Source organism: Gallus gallus, chromosome 5 (assembly GCF_016699485.2).
Source record: "Gallus gallus isolate bGalGal1 chromosome 5, bGalGal1.mat.broiler.GRCg7b, whole genome shotgun sequence".
Lineage (NCBI taxonomy): Eukaryota > Metazoa > Chordata > Aves > Galliformes > Phasianidae > Gallus > Gallus gallus.
Window position 1 is genome coordinate 50,838,812 of NC_052536.1, and position 25,130 is coordinate 50,863,941.

The 25,130-nt window shown below is 41.8% G+C and overlaps 1 long non-coding RNA gene across 1 annotated transcript; it reads right to left on the reverse strand.

The window, feature by feature from the left end:
- Positions 1-476: 476 nt before the first annotated feature.
- On the reverse strand, positions 477-25,130 carry LOC100858688. The gene is made up of 2 exons (XR_001466927.4): positions 24,981-25,130; positions 477-1,068 (listed from the first exon to the last, which is right to left on the reverse strand). It is a non-coding gene; the product is annotated as an uncharacterized LOC100858688 (long non-coding RNA).

A 25,130-nucleotide genomic window follows, 5' to 3' on the forward strand; every position in this document is an offset into this window, starting at 1 on the left:
TTCTGGGATGTAGCCCCTGGAGACTGGCTGCGAATCTAACCCAAGTCTTTAGATACCAATTTGGAATGAAATCTCAGAATAAAATGGGTCTGGGCTCACCCTGCTTGCTGCAGGTCGATCTGTCAGTGAGAAGAAGCTCTCTGGAATTGTAAACATTTCTTATGGTGCAATTCCCTGCTTCCCTCCAGCTCCTTCACCTCAGCTTTCCTTGCAAGTGTCTGATGTAGAATTCTGGCCTCCAGCAGCACCTAATCCAGCCCCATCCAGAGAATTCACTGAGGCAGGGCATGCACCACTGCCATAACCACGTGCCAGAACTGTTAAGGATGAAATGCAAAAGGCGTTTCCCCATTATACCCTTTCTCTCATGCCAAGTTTTCCCTTGTTAATTAGGAGGAAAAATTCACAACTTCTCTGCTGCATAATTAAATCTTGCAATTAACATGTGCGCTTAAGCCATCTCTTTAAAAACGAGACTTCTGCAGCGGGTTCTGCCAGTGAGAAAGCTGCTCTATGGAGGGCAGGATGGATGCACTATGTTGATGATGCAGAACGCCCTGAACAAATATCAGGTCTGACCAGCGGCACTCTGCCTGTGTGACATGTAGGCGGGGGCACGTGCTTAGGGATGCTGACACAACACAGAACGAGTAACAGGGAGCGGGAGGGTGGCAAAAACAGAGGTAAATACATTAAGTCTCAATTAGAGCAGTGACACAAGAGAGAGACAAGGTTAATATATTTCAGAGAGAGAGACAAGGGTTGGTCTCAGCAGTTTGATGTGACAGAGGTGATGACAGGGGACAAGGGAAGAGCTTTTTGTTTCGTTGGGCACCGCTTGCAAATGGCAGTGCAGTGTCAGCTCATCACAGTCCATGCTATGACAACTCCTATCGGGTTTCCATCCAGGCACAGATGCTCAGGAAGAGCTGGATTTTACTGCAGCATAGATGTTCAAGCACTGTATTTTCAGATGTCTTCACAGATATCTGGATAGGGGCTGTAAGTTTGTGCTGGATAGCTGCACAGTGGCAGGGAAGGTTCTGCAGTCCCAGCTGGTGACTTGACCTGCACAACAATACAATTACAATAGTCTTTGAAGAGGGAATTATTGAAGAGGGAATAGGCTGGTGATATCCAATATTGTAAGCTGGAAGGGAGTAAAAGCCAACAGCTGACCGCCTACCACTCTGTGTATAATGGGAAAAAGGGAGATGATATCTCTTTAACAGCAATCCACGGGGATATTTTAATTGCATCGACTGCATCTTCTTCAGCTGTTGCAGCTTTCCTCATTCCAAAACAAGCCTTATGCAGATAGAAAAGGTGCAGACAGTACAGTGAAACAGTCGCAGGAGCCCATCAGAGAAACAAAGAGTTATTTTTTTCTACACTTCCTCACACACAATGCTGCACTTATTAGGACGACGTCCAGCATTCAGGCATAAAATCTTAAATTACAGTGTGATTGGGGCTGTTCAACTGATCCATAAAAGCATGCACTTAGCAAAATCTAAGGACAGGTAGAAGAGATGGATAACACCCAATGCTTTGCCTTTTCAAAACACCCACTGAAGCATAAAGAAATCAACAGACACAGAGGTGAAGGCAGTGTGCTGTTCGTACAGCACAGCAGCAGTGACCTCAAGTAATAAAAATATCTGCAGATTTAAGCCCAGAGGACTCTATTGCATATCAATAGCTATAAAACCAGCAGAAATAGAAATGTATTATTTATAGACCTATTTATAAAACCTAAACACCTCTCTGATGGACGTACTTCTGTCTGTATTGCCTTCCCCCATTCCTCCCTTCGTGGTCTGTGTGACAAGGTTGCAGAAGGCTGCATCATGAAGACAGATCTGTGTAGAAGACATAGAATTGGCATCAGGAAGAGATGAAGTTCCCTCCTGCATAAATTTCCCAGTGGCATGACCTGTGTTTCAATTAAGCAGCCCCACTTTACCCCTTTGGAAGTGGAACTGCAGACAAAATCCCAGCGTAGAGCCTTTGCCATTAATTTTAAAAGCAGTATAACTGGATTATGACAGAAATCTTATGTTTGCTTTTTTTTTCCCCCCCCCGTCTTCGCACAGTGCAAAGCATTTTTGTTTCACTGGACATACTGAAATGCCAACAAAGGGAAGTGTAGTGTTTTCACCATCTCCTGTCACTCAGATCATTCCTTAAAACACTCATGTAGTTCACATTGCTTTTAGCTTGCTATCACTTACAAGAACATTACAAATAATAAATCCATCCCAGGATGCCCCATTTTACAGTCTAAAGCAATTCTATTTTCACAGGGGCAATTTTCTTTCTTTCTATATCCTCTAGAGCAAAACTGCGGGTGCTGAAGTAACTTCACAAATGAAAAAAAAAATACCAGAGTCTTAAAAGATTAGGCTGGGGGAGGTAATGGATTATACTGATGGAGTCAATCACCTACATTTATTTGGAGAACCTAAGTGTCTTTGGATCTGGCCCTAAGCTGCTGAGCAACAACACACTGAGTAGTTCAGACACAGGGTCACAAAAATGATCCAAGAGATAGAACACCTCCTCTCTGAGGACAGGCTGAGGGAGCTGGGGCTGTGCAGCCTGGAGAAGAGAAGGCTCCAAAGTGACCCAGGAGCAGCCTTTCAGTATCTAGAGGAGTGCTGTAAGAAAGAAAGGGAGAGACTCTTTAGCAGCATCAGCTGTGATGGGACAAGGAGAACTGGTTTCAAACTGAAGAGGTGATATTTACACTGGATATAAAGAAAAAGGGTTTTACAATGAGGGTGGTGAGGCACTGGCACAGGTTGCCCAGAGAGGCAGTGCATGCCCAATCCCTGGAGACAGCCAAGGTCAGGCTAGATGGGGCTCTGAGCCCCTAATGGAGCTGTGGGTGTCCCCACTCACTGCAGGGGAGTTGGACCAGATGGCCTTTAAAGGTCCCTTCCAACTCAAACAATTCCATAATTCTATGACTCCAAACAGACTGACATCAGATTCATGTAAAGCAATCCTGCCTGTTGTTTTCTTTAAGGACCATAGCACTTGCCTCTCCATGGTGTGTCCCCTACAGGGCAACAGTGGTTCTCCATAGCCAAACTACACAAGTGGTAGGTGATGCCTTGGAGAAGAAGATTCCACCTAAATCCCTTCTGCTCAGGCTCTTTGTATTGCTACTCACCATTCCAGTGAGAAACCAAAGCATGCAAATTAGTGCAAAATTACTCCAAAATTTCTTTTCACCTCCTCACAACCACTGCCATATGCAGTAGCTTTCATGTCTTCACTACATTTGACCCTCAAACTTAAAGGGAAGTTTCATCTCTTATTTCCAGGTTCTCCTCTGATGCGCTGGTTTCAGATATCTTTGCCAGAACTGCCAAATCCTGTCTTTATCTCCTCCTCCAGTCTGTCTGCTTGCAGAGATAAGGTTTAGTGGGCAGTATAGGTGGTAGGTGGACAGCTGGACTAGATGACCTTGGAGATCTTTTCCAACTTTAATGATTCTGTGATTCTTTGATTCTTTCAGATGACTTAATTGTGATGTTGTCCCTTAATGAGCTGGTGAGTTAATGCAAGCAGTGAGTTAAATAACTTAAACTGAAGTTGATCCTGTTATGACTTACACTGCTGCAAATCTAAAAGAATTGCTTGAGTTACAGCAGCATTAAGAAGAGCTGAACAGTGAGAGAGTTAGAGAAGTACTTCCCAAATACATGGATTTCCAGCTCCTTTTTCTTGACAGAGGAAGCCTAGTCATTGCACCTCTGTAATTTCTTTCCAAATTCTGGCAGTTTAGTCCCAAAATGTGATAAGGACTTGTGAGCAGAGAGACTGAACACTACATAATTTAATACATTTGCATGAAATACATTTTCAAGACATACACATTGCTGGCCAAAGAGCTTCACTACGTGTTCCAAATATATTGTTCTTGATGGAGATGTATCTTTTTACACATCAATCTCACTCAGCTCTCCCAGCTTTTTCCTAATGGGAAAAAGATCACGTTTCCAATGTCTTTCATAAATTTTATGCCTAATAAAATTCCCATTAATAGCATAGAAAGGGACATATTTATTTCTAACACACACTTCTTTCAGAAAAAAGAAAAAATCTCACTGCAGCTTTCTGGATTTTAAGAGTTGTTTTTTCTCTTTTGTGAGGCAGAAGTGTCACTGCAAAGCCACGTGCCATTACCTGGTATCATTTGCTTCCTGGTCTATACAAATTTGTTAGGTTTTTTATCTTGGGAGTGACAGAAATGACAAAAAATGTGTCTCGTCGGATGAGAACGGGCAATGCTTCTGCACTGACAACACTGCCACCCTGCGTCCCACCAGCCCCAAAAAATGCAGCTATCAAACCCCTAACACAGACACCGGTCTCCTTCAGCTCTCATGCATCACTCCCTTTCTGATATTTCCCAGCAATTACTTCCTAAAGCTGTTCTTTAACTTTCAGCCAGGCAGTGGATTTATGGCTGCCTTGAAAAGAGCCGCCGCCGTGCAGCACGAACGGCCATCGGAATGAGGCACCTCTCCTCAAACAGTTTGGTTGCGCAGTTTGGGCCGCGATGGTTTGATGGAGCTGCCCATCAATATTCCTCTGTAAATTTTTAATGTTCACACCATGTGAAACGTTGTAAATAAAATAAGCTAACCACAATAGGCTATTCTTTGTAGTTCATTTAAAAAAATGTCAGTTCAGCAGTATGGCTAACTACTTGCTGTAGATATGGCTTTAAAACTGTCTAGGCTAATACATCAAGACCACAATTTGAATAACCTCTAGTGGCAGGCAATTTTTCAGAACTCCCAAATACTACAATAAGTAACACTAGATTTTTTTTTTTTTTTAAAGTTATGTGCTAATATGGATAGGACAGAAAGCAAGTAAAATAAGTGTGGGAGTCTCACTCTGACATATTTATTAATCCAGGTTGTTAATTATTAGAGATGAGCTCAGAATGGAGAAGTCTGGATTTCAGCCCTAGCCACACATAGAAGTCCTGGGAGTTTGGAGGTGAGAGATTATTATTAAATGACCCCATTAAAAAAAAAGTGCAAGCACTATTATTGCTACCTTGGGCCCAGGCTTTAAAAATCTTTGTTTGTTTCCATCCCATCAGCTGTTTCCATAGACACATTATACAAGAGAAGAACTAGTGCACAAAAAACTTACCTAAGCATACACACCTGCAAAATACATCTAGGGGGAAGAAAAAAAGCAGCATAAAAAGCAAACAAACAATGCCTGCAGCATAACAAAAACACCTTTTCTAACCTTTTTTTTTTCCTTGCCTGTGCCTTGCCTAGAAGAATCTTGGCAGGAGATGTGTCACTACAGATAGATGGATGACTTTTCCACTGGTGGTAAATCACTGACTGATTTGATGGGATATCAGTACACTATTTAACCTTGCCCTGCTTGCAGAGTGAGCAGTGTTTAGGAGAAATATGCAAAAACCAGGCACAGAAGGACATATATGACTATATGCCATTGCTTTTGAACACCCTTTTCTATTTCAGATGAAGACTTATATCCTCATCTTTTGGCCTTACACAGAGTTTGGGATAGGGGGCAGAGTGGGATAGAGAAGTACAAGGCCTTTCTTTGGCTTGAAAAATTGATTAAGAGGGAAAAACAGTAATTTGGTAATATTGAGCAGACGGTCAGCAAAGGCCAAATCCTGGTTTGATTTCAAACTAAAAGAGAAGAGAAAGAAGTTTGTAATGGTAAGAGTAGAGGAGCACTGGCACAGATTCCCCAGAAAGACAGTGGGTGCCCTGGCAACACCTGAGGTCAGGCTGCACAGTGCTCTGAGCACTTGATGGGGATTGTAGGTATCCCTACTCACTGCAGGAGGCTTGGAATGAAGGGCCTTTAATGGTCCTTTCCAACACAAACGATTCTGGTCTCATTGTAAAGTTACTGAGTAATTTCTGGTACATCTTCACTCTCCTATTCTGAACTGCATATTTCTGCATCTCACTTCCCATAGTGGGGTCAGCTGTGAGATGGTCAGTTGCTCAAGGCTTTATCTAGCTGTGTGTTGAAAATATCCAAGCATAGAAAAGAGCACAACCTCTGAAGGCAACCAGTTCCAGTGTTTGACTGTTCCTGAAAGTTTATCTGTATACCCAGCCTGAATTTATCCTTTTTCAGCTTACGCCCATTGTCTCTCTTCATGCATCGTTGTTAAGATCTGCCTTCTTGCTAACCTTATAGCTATTTTCCATCTAAGCAGCTCACATTTCCATTTGCCCAAGGCGTGGGTTTATTAAAATCTGAAGATCAACAAAAAGACTTCTTCCATTATGACTTATATACCCAACCAGTAAAAGGTAGCAAAAGAAGAGACAGAGAAGATCACCTTACTGCTGTGATAAGGATGGGGTTTTTTAGACAATTGTAATCAAGGAGTCAAATCAAAAGTCATCCCAGTTGTGATATCTCAAAGCAGGTCTCAGTGTGAGTTACAATGCAGAAGTGGAAGGAAAACAAAATCAGAACAAGTGCAAGCTACAGCAGAACCAAAACCAGAACTGCACCAAGAAATACCTATTGGGCTCATTTTGGTCTGTTAGCCATCCCCTCTCCTGACTGGAGAAGAGTGGAAAGACAACCTTCCATCACTCATTCACACACATACAAATATGTATTGTTTTCAGAGCAATTTTTTCCTGTGTGAAACACTCCTTAATAGAGTTTCCAAAAGATCCTTATGAGACTGGCTCTGTTTATTTGGCATTCAGGGCCATGTAGCGATTTGTTAATGTATAGATCTGTCACAACTAATAAATCTTTACAGTGTTATGGATGACATTATTATTTTTGATCAAGATTACAGCACTGGCTGGCTGATGTCTCTGATATTGATGCTTACAGACTATCAGCTTTTCCTTGAATATTAGTCTAAAAAAAAAATGCAATTCAGAGCACGGTTCCATTTAAATATTAATGGCACAATGATTTTGATGGTAACAGTATCCCTGCAGAAGATGCAAACCACGTCTTCTGTACATGCATTCACAGTATTAGGCAGCAGAAAGAGCACTTGCTGGGGCTGGTGCTGATTGTAATGCAGAAATGTTCGCGTGCAGCTGCCTGTGGGAGGCAAGCAAAGGAAGGAGGGAAAGTGGCTGACATGGAAGTCTGCACGCAAACATACAAATTGAATTCCAACAGAAAGAGTAAAATAGATCCCAATCCACTTCCTATGCTTTGGTGTCAGGTGAGGCTTAAAGAAACCAACAGTAAACATAGCAAAAAAAAACCCCACAACCGAGCGCAAAAACCAATACTGTATAACATAAATAGCATATGTGCCAAATGAATTCTATAATAAAACAGATGTAGCAAATTACATTTAATAATGTTTGTCAAGTCCCCACGCAGCTAATGGTTTGTTAGAAATTAGTCCCTAATGTTTTAGGGACTGCTGGCATTTATGGTCATTTTCTTTGTCTTAATTTACGTGTTTGCGTGTTGTGTGCAGTTTTTCTCGCTCCTTGCAGTTTTATGGTCTTTCTCGACTCCCCAGGACTTCAGATATTGTTTTAACTTACCAGTTATTCTAACAATACCACGATCGTGAGAAGAATTGGGTAAAAGTCTTTTTTCCTCTTTATTATGAAATAAAAGCTCATTCTGCTCTCATATCAAAACTCCCATGAGACCTACTTATTTCCAAATATGTAACTTCTAGTCCTGGATTTCTTTGGTATGAGTGAAGAAAAATGCATTGTGTGAGGCACAAAGGATAATTCAACTCACACCAAGTTTTTGTCACTAAAAGATTCAAGTGCCATAACAAATCCATTTCAGCCCCCTTTTCCAGCCATTCAAATATTGTTCAAAAGCACATAAAATTATTTTGCATCATTGTGATAGAATAAGTAAAAAAGAAAAAAGGACTACATCCATTTTACAGGAGAAGGAATTAAGCCACATAAATGAATCCAGAAGCTTTTCTGAGTCCAGGTGAGAAAAATCAGCTAAAAAAATCTCATCTCGTGTTGTTAACAGCACATATCTATCACATTTTGTAGACATGAGAAGCTGGATCTAGGTTTGAACTTCTCAGAGTGAGAGGCATTCAGTCCATTTCTAGAAAGAATAATGAACAAACCTCACCTCCAAATATCATGCCATGATAATACTGTACCTGCCACAGCATAGCATTAAAATCTGCCATTTAAAACAAACCATCCCACCTGTAGACACCAAATCACATCCTACTTTCACCATTCATACAATCCACCTACTCATTTGTGTGCCCATCACGATGTCAACACTCAGAGAGAACTGGAGTCCAAGAGGTTTTTTTTTCCCCAGCTCTACCAGATGTAACTTTAAAATATATTCTCTCTCCCTACAAATATTAGCTTGAGTAAGAAACGTTGCATCAGCTTGAGCTCTTGGTATCCTCATGCTTTCAGTCCAGAGCAGAGGTGAAATAGAGGGCAAGTCAGCTCAAAGCACCAGGATGGTCCCAAAGTTACCATAACATGCCTACAATATAACACAGAACACACTATACTTCTGTGACAGAAATTCCAGATTTGCTTAAAGGAAAGAAGTACTGTCTGCAGTTGCAGAGATGGAAGCACAATTCTCCTGGGGAAGAACCCACCTCTACTCATGTCTTCTTGCAGCGATCTGTCCTCACAGAGTGGGACAGCATGCAAAGATAACTCCATGCAAAGATCTCTACAGCACGGCAACAGAGCTGCTGGTGCCCCAAGGCAGCAGTCATGCCAGAGGAAAACCCTGTGCCATTATTAACTAAAACAACTATGAATAATTTTAAACATCCACCAAAATAAGAAAGAGATCAGATTTTGGCTTTGGTGTTGGATTTTTGTTGCTGATAGTAGGTTTTTTTTTTTGCTATTGGTTGTTTGGGTTGTCAGTTTTTTTCCTGTTTGGGTTTTTTTTTTTTTAGATTTTGCTAAGAAATAGGACAAAACTAATTTCCTCTCCAAAAAAAGAAAAATACACCTTGGTGCAAAATCTCCACCTTCATCCTTCTGATGGAGACCACTGCAATTTGTCAGGAAACAGCTAAGTTCAAAGTATTATGAGTGTGAAAGGTGAATGACCTTGATGCATACAGTGAAGTTGCACGGGGGACATATTCACAGGACATAAGTCAGACTAGCTGCCATCTCAGGCATAGCTTTGATCTGCCTGCAAATACATTTTAAAGGAGGTATAAAACTCATCCACATACTGGGCAGCTTTAAGAAATGTATTTAAAATTGGTAACAGAGTGAAAGGTGGGAAGACCTGTCACCTGGAAAGGTATTTATATCAAAAAGCTGTCAGCTCAAAATGGCAAGGCCTAGATGGGAATAAAAGATATGGAAGAGATAAAGATGTCAGTCTCTCCCACTTGAGCAGCTGATGGCTGAGGGCAAGTCCTATTTGATTCTGCTCTGTGGCCTTTCCCTTCAAGAGCTGACATGGGTGTAACTAAACACTGTTGAGTCCAAAAGCTTGACCATTCATGCTGAATATTGTCCAGCCCTACCCAAACTGCAGCTCAAAGCCGGATGTTCTTCAGCTGTCCTCCTCAATCAGCTTTTGGCATGAAGACATCCCAGTAAAGCTCCTTGGCAGATTTGGAGATCAGTGTGTTTAATAAATTTAATAAACAGCGGCAGTGGGAAAGGAAGCTGCTGCTGCTTCCAAACCCCTTCATCAAAACTGCTGGCCCAAGTTCAGATCTGTGTTCCTCAATGTCTTGCTAACTATAAGTCTAATTTGAAGCATTAAATACTTTTTCTGGAAGGCCCGCTGCTAGAAGATGGCAGGAAGATTCAATCCCTGGCAATGTCACCGAGGCACCACAGTTATCAAGGCTGTGACTTACACAAAGCTCAGCTGCCTTCTGAAGGATACCACTGGTGTTCAGTTTTCAGTTCCCAGAGTCTATCACACCATCTTGATACTCAAATACCTTAATTCATCTGGCTGTCATATCTAGCCATCACCTATGAGACACTTTTGGAATGAGGTTCGTCTTGCCTGCTAGCATAACACAGTCATCATCTGCCCTGTCATCTGGAAAGTATAAGTGTTCCATGCTCCACTAATAAAGCTGCTACAATATTTGCTGTTGCTTGTGTAATACAGGGCCCTGTTTTATGGAATATCTATGAATCCTTTGACTGATGATAATGATCATTGCTAATTGTGAACATCTTCCCTCCCCTGACCCAGCAGGTGGGACAAGCTGGGTGCTCCAGTGTAGATCCCAGCCCTCCTGCTCTCTTCCCATTGCCTTTCTCACCATGCAACCTTGCCAGAGCATCAATTCCTCTCAACAGAATAGGGTGGGGGAAGGGAGAGGGATATTAAGATTCTGAGGAGATGGGCTTCTTTCTGCGGTGCACAAACTCACGTTGAGGATATTTCAGTGGGCCTCAGACACTTCAGTCAGGACAGGGACCCTTAGTAGTCTAAAACAAAAAAAAAATTTTCTTCACTGTGAGCCAAGATCCAAAATGGGTAGCATAGACCATGAAAAGGAATTTTTCTCTCTGGATTGCATACAGGAATCCTGGGTCACAGAGAAATGAAATCATTTGACCCAAAATGGCATTAAATAATGACTGAGCTCAGGAGTCAACCCAAGGCTGTAAGCAGCTACCTGCAAATGGACATCTCCTTGATATTAATGTTCTCTTTCAAGCTTTTCCTCTTCTTTTTGCAAAACTTGTCAGAGCCCAGTGTCCTTAAGATCCTGCACACTGGCCAAACATTCAGCCAAACCTGGCTGAAATTGGGTAACAGAGTCAAATGACCATCCAGCAGACAACCACATGCACCACGATAAACCTCTTTTCTCAAGAAAACAAGATTTAAAAAAAAAGAGCTTGTAGCCATCAGGACCCCCTTCCTTTTGACCAAATCAATGCATCCCTTAGTAGGACAGAGTATTGATTTATTTTATACTGACACTGTTGTTTGGAGTCTTAGATTTATGCTCCTTGCCCAAAGCTCATCCCTGAAAGAGAATGAATTGGTGAATCCACTAACGGCCCCTGCTCAAACAGCTAATCATTCCCTTTCCTAAAGACTTAAGTCAGCTATTGACCTGTATTATTCTGCCCTGAAAGAGCTGTTATAAGCTACACAACAAATCGGGGAAGAACAGACTAATCAAAATTGGTCTCAAACCTCCAAATCTTCCCATTAAGAGCTGCTTCCATTTCTTATTTTTCATTGTTTCAGGTTAAGAATGTTTATGAGGTATTAGACATTTTATTGGTTTCTCTTCCATTTTAATTTTGGCTGTTACACATTTAATTGATAAAAGAACATGATTTTTTTTTCCAAAAAACGTATTTATTGACACTCCTTATAGGGAGATTTGGAGGGAAGTGATGAGAAACTAAATGATCCATGCTTTTGTTGCATCCAGTGGGCCCAGCACTGGAATCTGATTTTTACTACCAGCAGATGATACCCAGACAAAGCTCACACAGGCGCAAGGAAAATTTAGGGCCCAAAGTGACAAAAGACTACAAAAATCCATCATTATTTTTCCACTTCACCTAGCTAACTCGAAAATCACTGACTGCTCACTTCACAGCAAACACAGCTGCAAAATGATGCAAATACCATTAGTGACAAGATGACATTTCTTTGTATTTATTTAGTTGTATTTAAAGAGGAAGTTTGTCATGGTACGAAATCGGTCTGCAGGTGCAATGAGTGCATTTCCAGGTCACAGACTCAGGGCCAGGGAGATGTTGGCACTGCGGTGTGAACTACTGAACCAAAGCTATGGGTCCGTGCTAAGAAGGGGTTCAGAGCAGCAGCATGGAGAAGTGGCAGGGAGCATGAAGGGAGGAGCCAACACCAAAAGGTAGGCTTCACAGAAGAGTTTTCATTGATTTTTTTTTAGTTCAATTTGGTGTTACTGCAAAGCAGTGAAAAAAATAGCAAACAAATGAATCTTGTTCAAGTTAGCCTGAAACTCACTTTACAATGCTGAGAAGCAAAAAATGTGTATTTCCAGATATTTTATATTGAAGTGTTACTAATTCATCATAATAGAAGATTTCCCTGATAAGAATGAGCTGTTTTTTCTAAGGAAAATTACAAGATAGGGTTGTGAGTTTGCATTCCTTAAACTATTGGCTGCAAGTTATCCATGCTAGAAACAGGTAGTGGTATGGAGATAGAACACATAACATATTCATGTCTCAGCTTCACATGCGCTTAGAGGTTGTTTTTATGTAGATATTATAGGCTTTTTCTCCTAAATACACATACATACATTTACAGCACCTGTTTTGCAGCTGCATTCACTACAGCATTCAACTATTGCAGATCTATCCTTCCCATGGCTAATTCTGCAAATCATGGACACAGTTCTATATGCTACATTGGTTCCCAGTTTTAATTTAACCAGAATCAAGCCTGAAATAACTGAAAATGCTGTTGTGAAATGGCATTGTCTAATTTGCAACCTGCATTTAACACAACACTACCAGAAATTTTCTCAAGCTTTTAAAAACAACAAAACCTTCAGACTTCCAATTTTTCTATCTTGTTAGATAACCTAATTCAACCCAGAGAAACCATGCTTGCTGAGCAGCTTTAATACAGAAGCAATTTGAATTCAATGAAAAGTGTCCTCTATGAGGACAAGCTGAGAGAGCTGCAGCTCTTCAGCCTAGAGAAGAGAAGACTCTGGGGGGGACCTGATAGCGACAGGAAAGCTGGGGACAGACATGTAGTGACAGGACAAAGGGAAATGGCCTTCAATTGGAAGAGTACAGATTTAGAATAGGTATCAGGAAGAAATTCTTTACTGTGAGGGTGGTGAGACACTGGAACAGGTTGCCCAGTGAGGTTGTGGGTGCCCCCTCCCTGAAAGCACTCAAGGCCAGGTTCAGGGCTGTGAGCAACCCGCTCTGGAGGGAGGCATCCCTGCCTATAGCAGGGGGTTGAACTGGATGGTCTTAAAGGTTCCTTCCTACCCAAACCATTCTATGGAAAACCTTTCAATTATGAAACAACAGCATACTTGAACATGCATTTCTTGAAAAAAAAAAAGCAAAAGAGGGGAAGATTATGGAATCAGGCAGAAGTGTCAACAGCCTCTCTAAAGTTTTTCTTCAGGAATTTAGTGCCCAGTAAATTTCTGTGATTTTGCTGCTTTAGACTTCTTCTCATGGTGCAATAAATTTCTGATCATTGCCATCCAGTGCTGCATGAACCATTGCTGCCTGGAAGAGCAGCATTGTACTAGCAGCCAGCCTCAAGCCAGTCAGACCCAGCTTTTAATGGGCTGCACTTTTTAGGAATCCTGCTCATCACACACAGATGCCAACCGAAAGATTTCAGACCACGTTTATGGTGATACAACTGCAGCACAAGCTCTGTAGAAAAGTTAGAAGTGTGCTGGGTTGTCAGCTGTTAGCACCAGCTCACCCCCAGCTTCTTGTAATGTCCATAGGTCAGCATTGAGCTGACCCTGACTTCAAAAGGATCCTTCTCAGTTTTCCAAGGCTGGTGCCAGGTCACAGTGCCACTGTTGGAGCACCCACATCACATGCCATCCTCACATGTGACAGCTGACCTCTTGATTTTTGCCATTTCACATCTCAGCACTGCAAAACTGTTCATCATTATCAGCAAATACATATCCAGAGGCTTGAAAGAAGTCAGCTTGGAGCTTTTTTTTTTTTTAATAATCATATTCATTGGGAGACCCCTCCTCAATAGCACCTTACTCAATGTATTTACCTCAGATGGATAAATGAATCTCTTAGTGCTCTCGTAAGCATCATTTACATTTCACTAGACATTAATTAAACCATTTTGGGATCCAACTCTGTATTTATGGGTCTCTCATTATCCTTCCACAGCAAATTCCTGTGACATTAAGCCAGCAAGCTAGACATGTAAGAAGAGATGAAAAATGCTTACCATTTTTCAGAAGTTGCTATTTTCTGTTCAGCTTGAGAATAGCAAGAGTGTCAAATGCTAAATAAAAGACAGAATGATCTTCTTGAAATTAATTTCAGGCTTGACAAAGGATATAAAAGCAAAAAGTATGAATCCTGTAAGTGCTATTCTTTAATCCTACACTGATTACTGTAGTTCACAGAAAAGCTTATTTGGTAGCATCACTTTGGAGTTCAGTGAAGGAAGTGATCAGGTCCCACAAAGATGCACACAGTTCAAAACTAGCCCAGGCAGATATATTTGCATGTGATGTTTGTCAGCATGCAGCTAAAGACAGAAGAATGACCAGAAGTGCAGAAAGATATACGCTGCCTGAGGATTTCATGCTGAAGCTGTCATAAGCAGTCTCAAACAAAAATATTTTGATACTCTCTCAATTCAGATGATACAAAGCACTGCTTTTCCTTGACATTTGGGGTCAGTTTAGGCACATCTATAAAAGAAATGGTCTCTGGAATGCACTACTTGTATCACCAGACCTCCTTGGCATTAGGAAAACGGCCTCAGAGTGATGTGTTGCCTGACTTTTATCCAATAACTCTATTGAATTTGTTGTCTGACCTTTTATTCTCTTTGAATGGCATCATCCATGGAGTAGTATATCATCATCATCCTCACTGGAATGATGCATTTCACTAATAGATCATTAGAAAGAAAGCTCACTCTGAAGATATATGAGTGCAATACATCATGATGGAAAAGGGTGTACTGTTGATGTACTACTCAAACAATGGCAGAGTCCAAAGAGGAGAAGGCCCATGAGGAGCCCTGCTTAACTTATAAGAGATGCCCACACCACAGTAAAAAGCCTCTAGCATGTTCTCACTTTATATTATTGATATGCCACTATGGTTTTTGCTCTGTTGACATGAAAGAAATGACAAAGTACTTATTTCCATTCTTTTTCACAGTCTGGTTGAACATGGGCAACCTGTGGCTTTCTACCAGATCAGAACTGGCTTTCAGGTTCAGCTATGTCATACAACCAGCAGGAGGGCAGTGCTGGTGCAGCGAGCGTTATATAGCACACATACAGAAGAAAATCCATTGTGTCACCAAAGGTGTCTATAATGAGCTGTTCTACAGGACACCGGCACATACTTCTGGAAAAGTATGTTGCGACTACAGAGGTCATGGCCTATGAGCCATTCCCAGAAACACCCCTCTCTCTCTGAGGAATATGACAAACATCTCCTGGCTCCTGTCACCTAAACATTCCGGAGTGTGGGTTGGAATTGCAGCAGTATACAGATTCCTTCCCAGTGCTGAGTCACTTATACTGCAACTTTCCCCGAAAAAAAAAAATTGCTTTTATACTCCATCTCTATCACTACCTCTTCAAAAGCTGCCTTGCACTTGGCTAACAATTATATTTGGGCATAATTTCCATCAAAACAGTTCTAAAATGTTGCCACTTTGCATGTTCCCTAACAACCATTTCTATCTGGGAAGCTACGACTTGGTGCAGGAAAATATCCAAAAAATATATCTGCATATTTGCCCTGCAAAACTACTCCTTTGATGAACCCATCTGCCTCATTCAGCATGACACATTGGTTTAAAAGCAAAAGGACTTTGGTGTCTGGCCTTCATAGTGGATGTGACCCTCTCCCACTGTCATTAGCTCTTTGCCTACTTAATTATCTCCTCCACAGTGGAGAGAGGCACCTGCAGTGCTGCATGGGGACAGCGCTCTGGTAGTGCTGCTCCTCCTATCCCTATGCTGTTATCAGTAATTTTGCTCCGTATTGTCAACAAGCATATCAGAAAAGTAAAACACAATTAACCACGGTGCCAAATAGTGGCTTAATGCTTAATTGCACAACCCACAATGAGGTCACAATCACTGGGCAATCAGATAAGCTTTCACAGATGTATTATATAATCCATGAGCTTAATTCCTCTGGAGGTAGCCAGAAAATTGCTATTCATTAACAAAGCAGTCCCATTATCAGAAAACATATTTAAATCATCATTTTCTACATTATGGAAATAATGCCATTTCTTCTTCAAAGGGTAAAAACACTTTTAAGAAATGCTTCAACTGGAAACTACTGTCCCAGATAAATCTAATGACAGATGTTTAACGCCACCCTCCCCCAAGTAATACAGAAAATGAAATCTTTCTCTTAATTTCTTCAGTTTACTTCTTATGAGGTACATTGCTGTTCCACTGGTGGACACAAGTCAACAAATTCCACAGCTTTGTTCTGTAACCTCCCGCAGGAACCAAGGGAGTGACATAAGTAAGGGGCCAGGATCAAGCACAAAAGGTCAAATGCATTTTTCTTTTTTTTTTCCCATCCAAACCTTTTTTTTAAGTGATTTACAGCCTCACTGTATAGGACATGAAAGGATAAAGCTGTTTTCAGCACTCAAACAAATGACGTACTGGAACTGACACTTGTGTGCATTTATGCATCTTGATGCAGCCGCCTTCCCATGACAAAACCCTCAAGGAAACAAATGGGATTTTTCCGTGCAAGTGACTGCAGGATTCACCCCTCTTTTATGACTATTAGAATACACTGACTCTCTCTGAAAACCCAGAATTACTTTGCAAAAGTAGAGAAGACGTCCAAATATTTCACTAACTTTAAGAAGCATTAAATCATAGAAATGACTTCAGGGTATAATTTCAGAGTTACCCTTTTTCCCATATCTCTCAGACTGAAATAATATAAAAATCTATTAAAGAATAAAAATCGTCACATTTGATGTGTATTTTTATTAACAGCACTATACAAATTCAATTATGTAGCAAAAGGACAACAAAAATCTTCAAATCATGTAGTAAACAAAGCACTCAAGAAGAACACCTTTGCTCATGTCAGAATGTTAAAAGTCTCTGCCCCATTGGCTCAGGTATTTAAACTAAATTCCCTCTTTATGTTTTAAATCAGATTTCCCTGTTCCTTGCTCCTTGCTCTCATTCTTCCAAATGCTTTCCTGGGGGAGATTTATTTAGCCAACAATCTGTGCCATCCAGATGTATTATTTCTTCTGTCCACTTCGCAAATTCCCATATCTGACATTTACTGTGGGGGCAGAACATGGCTGTATAGATGGATTAATAACAAAAATCAAGATGCAATAACTCCTACAAAATGCCTCCTCATTGATAAATTGAAAAATAACTATGGGCCACAAGATAACCTGCTAATGATGAGCAACATCATCACTTAAGGATGTACCAAAATGTACTTCTGGACTGGGTAGTACTGCTTCTACCACAGAGTGATGTGAAGCTATTTTATCTTGTACAGTAAGAGGTCATCTGGCATAAAATGGTCATTTTTAATGCTTATCATGCAGAACTAGATCCCTGCTATCTTCATTGGGATGCATGGGGGAACAGTGAGCTGTCCCCCATCTCATCAAACAGGAGCTTTGAGGATGCTCTTCAGAACCCCTCCATGCTCCCATAAGAAAATAAATGGGAACAGAAAGGCAGAGGTAAATGTAGACTTTGTAGGAGGGAAACTGCTATTTGGCCAACAAGGAGGCAGATTGTTTTATTTTTAGCCTTCCCCAGACTGAAGGAGCAGCAGGAAGAGCTGGATCCATCCAAGGGCAGCAGCACCCCATCTCTCATCCCAAAGAAACTGATACCTATCTGGGGACCCTGGTCTTACTAGGTGCCCTCAGTTATTCCAGACACCAGTGAGAAACTGTCAGCTGTTTGCTTCATGCATCTCTATCTAACAAGTAAACAGAACTAGTTTCTGCAGGTTTCACTGGGTTTTGAGGGAGGGGGTGTTATTTCTCCACCAGCCCTGACAGAAGTGACAGGAGCATCAGTCTTCAGCCCCTGAATGGTTTTGTCCCATGCACTCCCTTTAGCAGTGACATCCACCTTTTGTGCCCTGGCACCAGCAACCACAGCATTTAAAAATCAGACCTCTGTTTCTCTTAAATCAGAGAATCATAAACAGTCTGGATTATAAGGGACCTTAAACATCACAGAGCTCCAACTCCTGCTGTGGGCTGGTTGCCCCCACCAGCTCAGGCAGTCCAGGGCCCCGTCCAGCCTGGCCCTGGACACCTGCAGAAGATGGGGCACCCACAGCTCTCTGGGCAGCAGTGCCAGGAGCTCATCGCCTTCTGAGTGAAGAATTTCTTCCTAACATCTAAACTAAAAGAGGAGAGATTTAGGTTAAAGCCATTCCCCCTTGTCCTATCACTACCAGAACATGTAAAAATGTCAGTCTCCTCATGCTTACAAGCTTCTTTCAGGTACTGGAAGGCCACAATGAGATCTCCCTGGAGTCCTCTCTTCTCTAAGCTAAACAAACCTTAAAACCTCAATATGTGCTTCAAAGCAACATTTTGAGCAGGGTCACCTCTTTAGCCCGTCTCAACAAGCCACTTTCCATCAGCCTCTGTATTCATATGCACAGGCTTCAGGAAGATCCAGACACAGCATCTTCTCATTGCTCCATCCCCACCTCCCAGCCTGCCTGCCCATAACTCCAGATTTATCATAGCCAATTTTCTCCTCCTGTACCAATTCACAGCAGCACATCCCTGGGGTGACCGGAGGCAGAGATGTTCGCCCAGATCTGTGCTTCATCTGTGAGCCCTGAGCAAGCCACATGAAAATAATTAACGCACATAACAAGGAAAGGGAAGGAAGAATAAATTATATGCAAATTTAGTCAAGGAGCTCCACAGAACTAATTAAATCAGATGGGAAAGCTGACAGCACAACAGCCACTGATACTTCTCCCCCTTCTTTTCCCTTAAAAAGAACGTATTGATTCCTTGCCTTAGTATAGCCTGGTGCAGAACAGCTAGCTATGGATTTGTTGTTTGGACTCATTTGTGGACAAACTTCATGCACAAGGAGTTTATGTAGTGCTGGGGCAGCATGAACAGGAAAAAAAAACCTCAGCAGAAGAGTCTCACCAGGATCACACAAAAAAACATTGGCAAACCACTTTGTAAAATAAAAAGGAGGGCAGGAGAAGCAGTTGGTACATTTAATATCCAGAAACACAAGGGAAAAAACCCTACTTGTAAAGCTCCTGAATTCCATCAGCTATACCCAGCTTTGAGCACAGCAATGGAAGGGAGATCCATTCCCCTGGCCCTGCATTTGTCCTCCAGCCACAGCTCTGGAGAAAGCAGTAGAAAGAAAACCAGGTGACTGGAGTATGCATTCATTTTGCATTTTCTCTTCTTTCTTGTCTCTGTTGCATTCCTGTCTTCACAACGGCCTAGTTTCAATGGCCCATGATAGACTTCTGTGTTGCATGCACTGAATGGAAGAATGAGGGCCATAACTTACTAGCTAATAACCATGAGTGGCAGAGGTCCCCTGTGGCTCACTTGCAGTTCACTCCTCCATCACCTTTCTGAGTTTCATCACAGCCATTTCAGAACTATTTATCCCAGAGGAAAAGAGAGGCTTTTGGTGCTCAGTCTTTCACTTTGCCATTTACACCTCGTGTGACACAACATCCATCACTTTGCTTCTCTGTGCCTTAATTTCCCCAATTTTTTTTTTTTCTCTTTAGTAGAAATGTTTGGTGCCAGGAAGAAATCAAAGGGAAAAAATGATAAAGCCATTCTTGGAGTTGTCTCTTTTTTCCCTTTCCTATCATCTTCTAATCAAACCAGCATGAGATATCAAGCAATTACAATGCCATTTGCTCCCTGCTGGATGCAACAATTAGCCTAAGATATCTAATGAAAGGAATTAAATTCTAAATCTTTTACACCAAATAGCTTTAATTTTAATTACAAATCCCAAATATATCATCTTCAATAATGATCAGACCATCACATCTGCTAGGGGCCGATGAGGATTTGCTTTTTGCATGGTTTGGACTGAAAATGAAACCAGGCTCTCCCCACAAAAGAGCCCTAGTGAAGTGAACGGAAATTAGGGTACAGCAAGGATCAGAGCCCACAAAATCCCTGCAGGTAATTTCCCAGAGGCTGAGGCTGTTACCACATTACTCTATATCTACAGCTGTGAACAGCATCCTTTTGTATCAGATCTGCAAAAGTTGCTTGGGGTTTGGGGATGTAATTCATTGCTGAGTCTCTATTACATCTCTCCATTTGGAATCAATCCACACAGTCCATTACATCTCCAACTAGAGCTCATTTTAGCTATTTGCATTATTCCAGGTACCTGCCCCTGAGCACAAGCTGCCCACTGGCACACAAACATGAGTCCATTAAGGAAAGGTGAGGGCTTGGGGCAGACTCTGCCTAGACAGGGAATCATGATGAGTTGAGAAACAGGGCAGTCCCGAAGCATAACACTGCCTACCATGCCTGTCTTTGATTTTCTTGTCACAGGAGACACGAGTTCCTTCCAACTTTCTTCTTCAGATTTCACTAAATCCCAGGGATTTACACTACAGTGAAAGAAACCCAACACAACCCCTCCTGTCAGACAGCTGCTGACATCCCAACACCTGTAGGGAACTCAGGATCAGTGCCACCCACAGCCATTGATAGCTCACATAGGTGCAGTTGATCAGCCAGCCATGATGGCATAGAACCACCACATAGTACTACTACTTCCAAAAGACTCTACAATATAGAGGCAACCAATCCATGATCATGGCATTGTCACGGACTTTCATTTCCATGCTATGATATCTCTTATGCCCACAAGCCTCCTAACTGCTTGCTGGAGCCACAGTTTTTACCTGTCACTTATTAGCAGCTACCCCAGAGAGTCCTGGGATTGCACAGACATGCATATGTTCAAGTTCTTTTTTTGTTTAAAAGAGACAGGAAAACAGAACTAAGGAACCTGTGTGATGAATCACAGTCCCTGTGCGTGCCTACATGGTCTCTCATGTAATGTCACTAGCCTTCTCTGCCTTTCCAGCACCTTCTGCCTGCCCAGCCATGTGGCTGCCTGGCTACAAACAAGGCTGAGGCAGTGCAGAGATCCCAGAGAAATGCAATGCTAATCCATCACACCTAATCTTCACACAACACATCCAAGTTCCATCCACACCCATCTGTCTCCTCCAGCACCCCAGCACAACCAATAAAGCCAGCATTTATAACTGCAGAATCATGCTGAGTATCCCTTCTCACTCTATAATTTACACAGGGTGATTTATTCACAGTAGACATGCCTAGAAGATATATTTGCTGCTTCCCTCCCCTTTAGATGGAGGTGTGGCATCACACAGTGAGGGCAATTGACATGGTGCAGATCTCCCAAGTCTGAAGCCCCAAGCAGGCTCAGCTTAGGGTTGGGAGCAGTGTGCTCGTCCTGTCACATCAGAGTCTGTACCTGATGCTGCAGACTTTGCTTCTTTCTATTTTCTGGGCAAATGCCTGTCTGACCTGGAATTTTGTAACAGTAATTTCTTGTCTGGGATAAGAAGGTTTCACAAGAAAATACTGAGATGTAAAAGCAATGGGTCAGATGGAGCTTTGGTAGATCTTAGAGTCACAGAATCATTACAGCTGGAAACAGCCACTAAGATATTAGTCCAACCATCAACCCATCACCACTATGCCCACTAGCAAGGACCATTGCTGAAAAGAGGTCCACCACTGTCTGGAACACCCTTCACAATTTGCTTGCTCTACCTGCTGTGTTTTAAGCCTTTCAGCAAAAGGGATTCTTTGCTGTGGAAAGTATCACAACAGCCATGCGTGAGGCTGGCCCTGCAGCTAGAGCATCTGTGGTTGTCTCCACAGACTCAGAGCAAGGAGCCGATCTTCCACTCTCCGCACCCCCTGGTCAGGGCTTCCACAGAGCACACTTCCCTCTTCCATCCTAAACTTAAACACAAATATTTGCCACATTTAAGGTCTGAGTTTCACTCCAAGACGGAAAGCATTCATTCTGATGTGCCCAACATCTTTTGCTAAAGTGAAGTTTTCTCTTTAGAAATGATCCAGCTCACAGGAATGGCACACATACGACATGGCGCCTTTTTTGCTGAAATTTGTTCCCCAAATTGCTGTGCTTTGCCCATTTCTACTAGCTCTATACAAGCATGGAACAGTGTGTGTTTTAAGATGTAATAGCTTTACCCATCATCACTAGAATCACCTGCCTTGGGAGCAAGAACGTTAAGATTTCTAATGATATAACCGTCTCCAGTGAGCCCTAGAGATTTGCCTGCTCTCAGGCCTTAAGGCTATGACAGTGATCTATGGAAAAATCTATCTCTGATGATTTAAAGGTTTTTAACATTTATTCTGCCATCCAACACATATAGGCAGTGACTAGGTCAGAGTAGGTTTACAGATGAGTGAAGTGGGAAAAAAAAAATCAAGTACAAATATTCTACAACTCTAAAGGGATTTTTTTCCATGATGCTGTATGATAGCAAGTATTTGTAGACATGTAGGTTGTTGTGTTTTCTTTTTTTACCAGCTTGGAAATGAGCAGTTGTTACACTGTTTTTCCACAATGACATCTACACAAAAGAATTAAGTGTGAACAATATATTTTCATACAGGCTGCTGTGCTGCCCCCTATAAAACTTTCCAGTAGAGCAGATCAGAAGGAAGAATTTTCAAAAATACTAGTTTTTAAACCTTTTTTTTTTTTTAATTAAAATAAAGCATTCTTTTCTTTTGTAATTCAAACAGTTTGACAGGTTTCCTCTGTGAGCAAGATCTACTGATATGCGTTCATGGCAATCTACCACTCCTATTTCCCAGTCATCTTCTGTTTTGTCTGATTAGACTGTAAATTCTTTGGGAAAAATGGATGTCTCACAGTGTGTGAATTCACATAGGCAGGGGAAACCCTGGTTGTTTTTGTACTATGATAGAGTCTCACCAGATTCTAAAGACTGTAACAACAAGGAAAGAAAAATAATTCTATTTTATGAATGCAGTGTTGACCATTTAAAATTTGATTGCATTTGATTTAAAAAAAATACTCCCAGAATGGTACAACTCCCAGTGGAAGGCAACACGTAAGTAGTTGTGATACATCTGTACAGACTGCCCAAAGAAGTTGTGGGCATCCCATCCCTGGAGGTGTTCAAGGCCAGGTAGAATAATGCCCTGGGCAGATTGATCTGGTGGGTGGCAACCCTGTCCATGGCACAGACTTGGAAACAGATGGCCTTTAAGGTCTCCCAAACCATTCCATGATTTCATGTTTCTATAATAGTGCCAGATCATTGTCCTGGACCTACTGGCCTTGTAGAAAGGTGTCCTTGTCTTCTATGAGCTTGCCCAAATGAAAGCATCACCAGCTCTTTAAATGGAAGCAGGCCAACACCCTAACAATGAGTGAGGGCCAGCAAGTAAAGCTTATTCCAGTTTCCTCTGACAATTATGTATAATTCTCAGCTCCCTTGTACACATGAGGCACTGCCTCAGGTCACCCAGAGAGGTGATTGATGCCCTGTCCCTCGAGCCACCCAAGGTCAGGCAGAATGGGGTTCTGGGCACCTGATGGAGCTGTAGGTATCCCTCTTAACTGCAGGGGAGTGTGACCAGATGGCCTTTAAAGGCCCCTTCTAACTCAAACAATTCTATAACTGTATTATGATGGCATAGAAGGAAAATAGAGAAAGTATTACTATCATTTGATTCAGTTGCTTGAAATCTTTACTATTCACACAATCAGAATAATACCCTTGAACTCATCATGGTTCAGCCTGGGCCAATCTTTTGACCCAAGTTTTGAAGTTTGAGTTCTCTCTCTCTCATCATAGCCTTGCACATATACCTCACGCAAAAAGCTAAGCACCTTTTCTCCCTCCCCCCAACTTGCTCTGGGCATACTCTAAGCACAATACCTGCATGTAATTATTGGTCAGGCATAGTCCATATATATATATCTTTTTATGTGAACTTGATAAATGTGGTCTGCTTAATATGGCTAAGATGAATGAGCCAATAATTTCTAGACAAGACACCAGACAGGCAGGCTGTTTTGATTTACAAGGCTATGTTAATAAATACCGGTGGCATATTTTGTTCTTCAGGTTGCTGTGTCTCTATTCCTTCTGGGTTGCTGCTGATGAAAAGCTGTGAATTCACCCACTGGTGCTGAGTTTCAAGAAGAGAGGTACTATAGGGCTGTCAGGAAAGCAGGGTGGGAGAGCAGCTACCTGAATCATGCTACAGGTAGTATTTTTATCATATGACCTAAGCACTGCATATCCTTGCTCACATCTTAGAAGGGTACAGGGGTGTCTCCAAGTTCATTAGCATATCAAAAATAAAAATATCAGTGTCTCAGCAGCACAATACATATCCACTTCTTCTGCACGATCCTTTCTCTCCTTCTTAAGTGGAGAAATTACACTGGCGGGAGTAATGGTGGATTTTGAATGAGTTTCACTCAGAGGTCAGGCTCCCTGTAAGTTCCCTCCAGTGCTAAGCACCAGCACAGTGACTCTCCAATAGCCTGTGACCCCTCAAAGAGCACTGTGGCCAGCAAATAAAGTGTTTACATTAATTAGGGAGGCCCCCAAGCAGGAGAGAACCAGGGAAACCCTGCACCTGAATTAGCAACTACTTTAGATGCCAAAGGTAGAGCAATATTAGTGTCCTCTGCAAATGGAAATTCTGCTCCTGAATCACTTGAGGGACTCTATACAAAACCCAAGGTGTGTCAGTTGCCTTAGTTTTCTTCTTTCAGCCACATTTTAGTGTTTCCATGCTTTCAGGAAAGGTTTTCAGTCAATACTACTTTAACTGCATAAAACATAAGTAAATAAATAGCAAGGGGGAGGGGGGTGGAGGAAGGAGATAATGGGAAAACAACATTTAGTGCAACTCTCCCCATTGCCTTTTTCTCCCTATGCACAGGGCTAGCAAACTGATCCTACACAAGCACTGATACAAACTGACAAACAGCATAATATGGGAAGAGAACTAAAATGCCTGAAGTCAGAGAAACACAAGTAGGCCTTATAAATTCATCTTGAAAAAAAGTTAACAATACATCCAAGCTGCTTCTCCTAGCAAGGAACTACACACCTCTGCCACTGTGCCAATGAATAGTAGCTTGCCCCCAGTATTTACCTTACCTCTGGTTTTAGATGAGGTCCAGAAGAAAATGATAGCACTCCCTCCACCATGTTTCTGGATCTGATCCATGGAGCATTTCCACAAACATTAGCTGTCAGCTAAGTCTCCCCAGCTTCAGGTTGTAAAGAGCCTACAAAACCTCTGTCCCT